At 34.9% G+C, this 7,375-nt stretch overlaps 1 pseudogene; it reads left to right on the top strand.

Moving 5' to 3' along the window:
* Window positions 1-465: 465 nt before the first annotated feature.
* On the top strand, window positions 466-1,550 carry LOC114222901 (OCIA domain-containing protein 1 pseudogene; annotated as a pseudogene).
* The last annotated feature ends 5,825 nt before the right edge of the window (window positions 1,551-7,375 follow it).

Below are 7,375 nucleotides of genomic sequence, written 5' to 3'. Positions count from 1 at the left end.
GGAAAAAATATCTAATGGAAAAAAGACAGTCTCTTCAATAAATAGTGCTGGGAAAATTGGACAGCCACATGCAGAAGAATGAAACTGGACCATTTCCTTACACCACACACAAACATAGACTCAAAATGGATGAAAGAACTAAATGTGAGACAGGAATCCATCAAAATCCTAGAGGATAACACAGGCAGCAACCTCTTTGACCTCAGCCACAGTAATTTCTCGCTAGACACATCTCCAAAGGCAAGGCAAACAAAAGCAAAAATGAACTATCAGGACTTCATCAAGACAAAAAACTTTTGCACAGCAAAGGAAACAGCCAATAAAACTAAAAGGTGGTGGCTGTCTGCTCCCCACCCCCAAGTCCACTGCAATGCCCCCCACCTGCTGGTTTCCACACACTTTTCTTCCTTCTTGACCCTTCTTGGGTCTCCTTGAGGCGATCTGCCCCCGATCGCGCCAGCTCGCTGCTGTCGTCTGGAGGAAAAATGAATGGGAGGGCTGATTTTCGAGAGCCGAATGCAGAAGTTCCAAGACCAATTCCCCACATAGGGGCTGATTACATTCCAACAGAATAAAGAAGAGTCTTCGCAGAGTGCAATGATGAAATCTTCCGGTTCAGATCTGTTCCTTTGGCTGCAACAAGTATGTTGATTACTCAAGGATTAATTAGTAAAGGAATCCTTTCAAGTCATCCCAAATATGGTTCAATCCCTAAACTTATATTTGCTTATATCATGGGATACTTTGCTGGAAAGCCTTCTTATGTGAAAACTTGCCAAGAGAAGTTCAGAAATCTTGGGAATTCCCCTCTGGGAAAAGCTTTACGCTCAGCTTTACAGTCATGGCGATCTTCACCATCTGGGCACTATTCTCAGAAGTCAAAATATGACTCAAATTTGGGTGGTCATTCATCTTTTGTGACATCTCCAGCAGCAGACAATATAGAAAAAGCGATGCTTCCTCATTATGAGCCAATTCCATTCAGTGCTTCTATGACTGAATCTACTCCCACTGGTATTACTGATCATATTGCTCAAGGACCTGATCCCAACCCTGAAGAAAGTCCTAAGACAAAAAATATTACATATGAGGAATTAAGGAATAAGAACAGAGAGTCATATGAAGTAACTTTAACACATAAGACTGACCCCTCCGTCAGGCCTATGCAGGAAAGAATGCCAAAAAAAGAAGTCAAACTAAACAAATATGGAGATACTTGGGATGAGTGAAAAATTGCATCATTGGACCTACTGAAGGTGTTTCAATATCCAGCTTCATCTAGGTAGTCATGAATATCTGCATGCTTTGAGCTCAGCAGCAGTCTTCATAAACACATTTAAAACTAGAACTTGGGTTCTTGTGGTTTGGCTTATTAAAATGATGTTTAAAAACACAGATTTTAATGTGAATGTTGTGTGAATGTATTCACCTTGAGGAACTGTATGAATGATGATACTATACCATGATCACATATAGTTTGTGAAATCGTTTTAAGTTACAGGGTAAGGATACTCTCTTACGAAACTACAAAGAGATTGTCTACTCTAGGATCAGCATATATGAAAATAAGTATCTGCATGTTGAATTGGGGTGGGTGGGTGGGAGCAAGCATAATTTTAAGTGTTAAGCTTTATATCCAAATATTATTAAAAAGCCTATCTCCAATGTTTGCTGTATTCACTTATTAATGTTTATGGTAAATAAAACATAAAGAAAAAAACTAAAAGACCACATGCAGAATGGGAGAAGATATTTGCAAATGTCTTATCAGATAAAGGGCTAGTATCCAAAATCTATAAAGAACTTATCATATTCAACACCAAAAACAAAAAATCCAGTCAAGAAATGGGCAGAAGACATGAACAGACATGTCTCCAAAGAAGACTTACAAATGGCAGACACATGAAAAAATGCACAACATCACTCAGCACTGGGGAAACACAAATCAAAACCACACTAAGATACCACCTCACACAAGTCAGAATAGCTAAAATGAACAACTCAGGAAACAACAAACATTGGCCAGGATGCTGAGGAAGGAGAACCCTCCTACACTGTTGATGGGAATGGAAACTGGCGCAGCCACTCTGAAAAACAGTATGGAGGTTCCTCAAAAAGTTAAAAATAGAACCACCCTACAATCCAGCAATTGCCCTACTAGGTATTTATCCAAAGGATACAAACATAGTGATCCGAAGGGGCACATGCACCCCAATGTTTATAGCAGCAATGTCCACAATAGCCAAATTATGGAAAGAGCCCAGATGTCCATATATATATATGTGTGTGTGTGTGTGTGTGTGTGTGTGTGTGTGTGTGTATGATGTAATATTAGTCATCAAAAACAATGAAATCTTGCCATTTGCAATGACATGAATGGCACTAGAGGGTATTATGTTAAGTGAAAGAAGTCAGTCAGAGAAAGACAATTACCATATGATTTCACTCATAAGTGGAATTTAAGAAAGAAAACAGATGAACATAGGGGAAGGGAAGGAAAAATAAAATAAGATGAAACCAGAAAGGGAGACAAACCATAAGAGACTCTTAACCATAGGAAACAAACTGAGAATTGCTGGAGGGGAGGGGGTGGGGGGTGGGGTAACTGGGTGATGGGCATTAAGGAGGGCACTTGGAGTAATGAGCACTGGGTGTTATATGTAACTGATGAATCACTAAATTCTACCTCTGAAACTAATAATACAGTATGTTAATTAAATTGAATTTAAATAAAAATTTAAAAAAAAGAAATGTAAATCCGTTATCATTTAGGAAGAAGGAAAATAATACCAGATGGAAACTTGGAGCTATCCAAAGAAAGGAAGAAAGTTAAAATAATAAGTATAAGAATAAATGTAAAAATCCTTTTTTTCATATTTTAACTTCTTAAAAGATAACTGTTTAAAGAACTAAACAATGTATTGTGGAGTTTATAACACTTGTGGAAGTAAAATGTATGCCTATACTAACACAGAGGACAGGAAAAGGAAATAGAAGTATATTATTTTCAAGTTCTTATATTACATAGGAAGTGGCACAATATTATTTAAAGGTAGACTATTTTTGGGGCGCCTGGGTGGCTCAGATGGTTGGGCGTCTGCCTTCGGCTCAGGTCATGATCCCGGGGTCCTGGGATCGGGTCCCGCATCGGGCTCCCTGCTCCTTGGGAGCCTGCTTCTCCCTCTGCTTCTCTCTCTCTCTCTCTCTCTCCCTCTCTCTCTCTCCTCCTCTGTCTCTCATGAATAAATAATTAAATAAATCTTTAAAAAAAAAAAAGAGTCCCTTTCTTAAAAAAAAAAAAAAATAAAGGTAGACTATTTTAAAGATGTATATTGTAAATCTAGAGCAAGCACCCTCCCCCAAACACACACATATACATAAACAAGAGGTATAGCTAGTGAGCCACTAGTGGAGAGAAAACAGAATACTACAAAATACTCAATCCAAAAACAACGTAGAAAAAGAGGAAAATATAAATAAAGAACAGATTTAAACAAATCGAATAAGAAAAATAGATTTAGATTTAAATCCAGCTGTATCAATAATTACATTAAATACAAATGATCTAAATAGTCCAGTTAAAAGTCAAAGAAATTATCAGGCTGAATAAAAAAGCACACCCCAACAGAAGAAACCAGCATTAAATATAAAGTCAAAGATAAGTTAAAACTAAAAATATGTTTAAAAGGTATATGATGGAAAAACACTAATCAAAAGAAAACTGGAATGCCTATGTTAATACCACAACAAGAAATACAACAAAGGATAAAGAGACACATTTCATAATGACAAACGGGTCACTTCCTCAAGACATAATAATCCTAAATGATTGGGCCCTAACAACAGTTTTATAATAGAGAAAGCAAAATAGATTGAAGTGAAAGGAAAAATAAACATATAATTATAGTTAGAGATTTCAACAGGCCTCTTTCAGTAATTGATAGAATAAGTAGACTAAAAATTCAATAAAAATACAGAATACTCAAACAACACTTGAATCAACTTGAATTAACTGACATTTATAGAATATTCCACTCAGCAGCATGTACTCAGAGAACTTACAATTTTCTCTGACCACAAGAGAATGAAGAAATCAACAACAGAAATTTTATCTGGTGAATCTCAAAGTGTATTGAAATTAAACAAAATTATTCCAAATAATCCATGTGTCAAATAAAAAATCATAAGGAAAAAATTTTTAAATATCTTAAATGACAATGAAAACACAGATATCAAAATATGTGGCATGCAATTAAAGCAGAACTTACGAGAAAATTCATAACTTTTAACACTTACTTTGGAGAAGAAAGTTCTAGGATAATTTATCTAAGCTCCCACCTTAAGCTAGAAAAAAGAACAAATTAAACACAAATTAAGAAGACAAATTAAATAATAAAAATAAAAACAGAAACCAATAGCATAGAAAATGCATAAAATAGAAAAAAACTGATAAAGATATCTGGTTGTTTGAAAAGATCATTAGCAGTAGCATCAAAAAATGTGAAATATTTAGGGAAAATTTAAACAAAATATGTGCAAGACCTGTACACCAAAAAATACAAAACACTGTTGGATAAACTAAAGTAAGCCTAAATAACTGGAGAGCTATACCATGCTTGCAGACTGGAAGACTTTGTACTTTAACATGTTAATTCTCCCTAAATTGATCTGTAGATTCAGATTGGAATTCCAATGAAAATGTCAGCAGGTTTTCTTGTAGAACTTGATAAGTTGACTTTAAAATTTTTAGGGAAGTTCAAAGTACTTAGAATATCCAAGACAATTTTGAAAGAGAATAATAAACTTGGAAAAGTTACACTACCTGATTTCAAGACTTACTATAAAGCTATGTATATGACCCAATTTTAAAGAGATATGTGTGTATGCATAGTTGTGGTGTGTGTGTCTGTATATATATATATATATCCAGAAATAAATCCACACACATCTGGGTCAATTATCACTTTTGACCGAAGTGTCAAGGGAATCCGATGGGGAAAAAATAGCTGTTTCAACAAATGTTGCTGGAACAGTTGAATCTCAACCCTTCCCGCACATCATACCAAAAAAAGCAACTTGATATGGATTGTAGACTTAAATGTAAAAGCTAAAACTATAAAACTTCTAGAAGAAAACATGGAGGAAAATTTTTGTGACCTTAGGTTAGGCAAAGACTTCTTAGAGTATATAAAAAGCATGAACCATGAAAGAAAAAAAAATTGGTAAATTGGCCTTCAACAAAAATAAAAGTTTCTGCTTTTTAAAAGGCACCATTACAAAAACAAAAAGGCAGGACATACAGGAAATATTCACAACACATATGCACATATGTGTGACAAAGGATCAATATCCAGAATATTTGAAGAATGTCTCAAACCCAATAACAAGACAACCAATTTTTTATCTTTGAATACTTTACAAAATAAGATATATAAATCTCAAATACATGAAAATATGTTTCTCATCATTAGTCATAAATAAAATCTAAGTTCAAATCACAATGAGATACCAACACCCACTAGCATGGCATATATTTAGAAGACTGACCACATTAAGTGTGAGGATATGGAGCAACTAGAATTTTCATACATGGCTGGGATTATATATAATGTTTTAATCACTTTGAAAACAGTTTGGCAGTTTCATAAAAAGTTAAGTATACACTTATACAACCCAGCAGTTCCAGTCTTAAGTATTCATCCAAGAAAAATGACAATGTATTTCCACAAAAAGAATTGTACACAAATGGCCACAAAAAGTTTACTTCTAATAGTTCAAAACTGGAAACAACCAAAATATCTAACAACTGGTAAATGGATAAGCAAATTTTAGTACATCCGTAAAATGGAATACTAGTCAGCATTTTTCTTTAAAACTATATACTACATACAAAATGGATACACCTCAAAAACATTATGCTAAGCCAAAGAAGCCAGTCTCATACAAGGACTTACTATTTGATTTTATTTATAAGAAATTCTATAAAAGATAAGTTTGTGCTGTATTTTTTGCCTAGTATTATGAGCGGTAGGGGTATTGGTTGCAAGGCAATATGAGAAAACATTTTGGGGTAATAGAAATGTTTTATAACTTGATTGTGGTGGTGTTTACTTGGGGGTACATATTTGTCAAAGCTCATCAAAATGTGTGAAATTTATTTTATGCAAATTATGAAGCTGATTTAAAAAAAAAAAAAAAAAAAACTGGTCCCAGGAACCAACCCAGGCTCTCTCAGACTTACATTCAGGACCTCCAGAACTCCTTCCCACACGATTTTTTCAGCCTTATTTTTCATATGCCCCACATTCAAAATAATCCTCAAACACAAATTGGCTTATAGCCTGTCCTCCCTAAATAAGACTATTCATCACTCCTACTCTTAGCTTCCTGAGCTTACATAAACCCTCTTCAGTCTGCAGAGCCCAGATTGATGACCACTCCTTTCACAAAGCCTTCTTCTAGATCACCCTGATTCATCTATCCTTTGTTATTTATACTGCTGTTACTGTTCAGGTCATTCATGATTCATTACATGTGCTCCTCTCACTTCCCAAGGTCAACTGTCACTCTCTGATATACAGTCAACTCTAGTTCTCCTGGAAGTTACGTTCTATGTAGTTGCTGGGAACACTGAATTAGCGAATACTGAGGCATCGCTCCTAGGGGAAATACAAGGTTAGATTCCTGTGAGACTCTGGTCACAACATTTTCATCAACCAATACATAACCTTGTTTTATGTGTGTTTATTTATTTAATTTATATTTAATTTAATACGTATTTATTTATGGATTATTTAATCCTTTATTTAATTTATTTAATACGTATTTAATTTAATTAATTAATTTATTTAATATGTATTGTTGATTTATTGAATTCATGGTCAACACAACTTAGGCCTTAATTAAGCTTATCTGAGCTTATTTTCTCCCTTCTTGAACATCACAGCTTAGGAACGTTAAACAGCACTTCAGCACTACCCTTGGGGGCTATTTTAAATAAAGAAATAACCAAGAAAAATGCAAAAATATGGCACCAAATACATCACAAAAGGACTCTTATTCAGAAAATGAGAGAGAAAACAAAAAGACAAAAAGGCAGACTGATGCCTTGCTTTACCTCAGCTGGGAATGTGCATGTTGAGTGACTCAAATCTTCCTGGTACTACCATGAAAGAGCCATGAGCACTGATTTGGGGTTACAATAAATTTCACCAAGATGCAAAATCGTAACTATGGAATCCATGAATAATTAATATCACTTGCACTTTGCAACGTATTGTACTGTGTAAGACACTTCTAAGCATTCAATAATTTGGGGCACCTGGGTGGCTCAGTTGGTTAAGCGTCTGCCTTTGGCTCAGGTCATGATCCCAGG

Source organism: Eumetopias jubatus, unplaced genomic scaffold (genome assembly GCF_037043125.1).
Source record: "Eumetopias jubatus isolate StellerSeaLion01/CBP00866 unplaced genomic scaffold, mEumJub1_p1.0 scaffold_12, whole genome shotgun sequence".
NCBI lineage: Eukaryota > Metazoa > Chordata > Mammalia > Carnivora > Otariidae > Eumetopias > Eumetopias jubatus.
The sequence above is the reverse complement of the archived record's forward strand: the minus strand, read 5'-3'. Positions and strand labels throughout refer to the sequence as shown.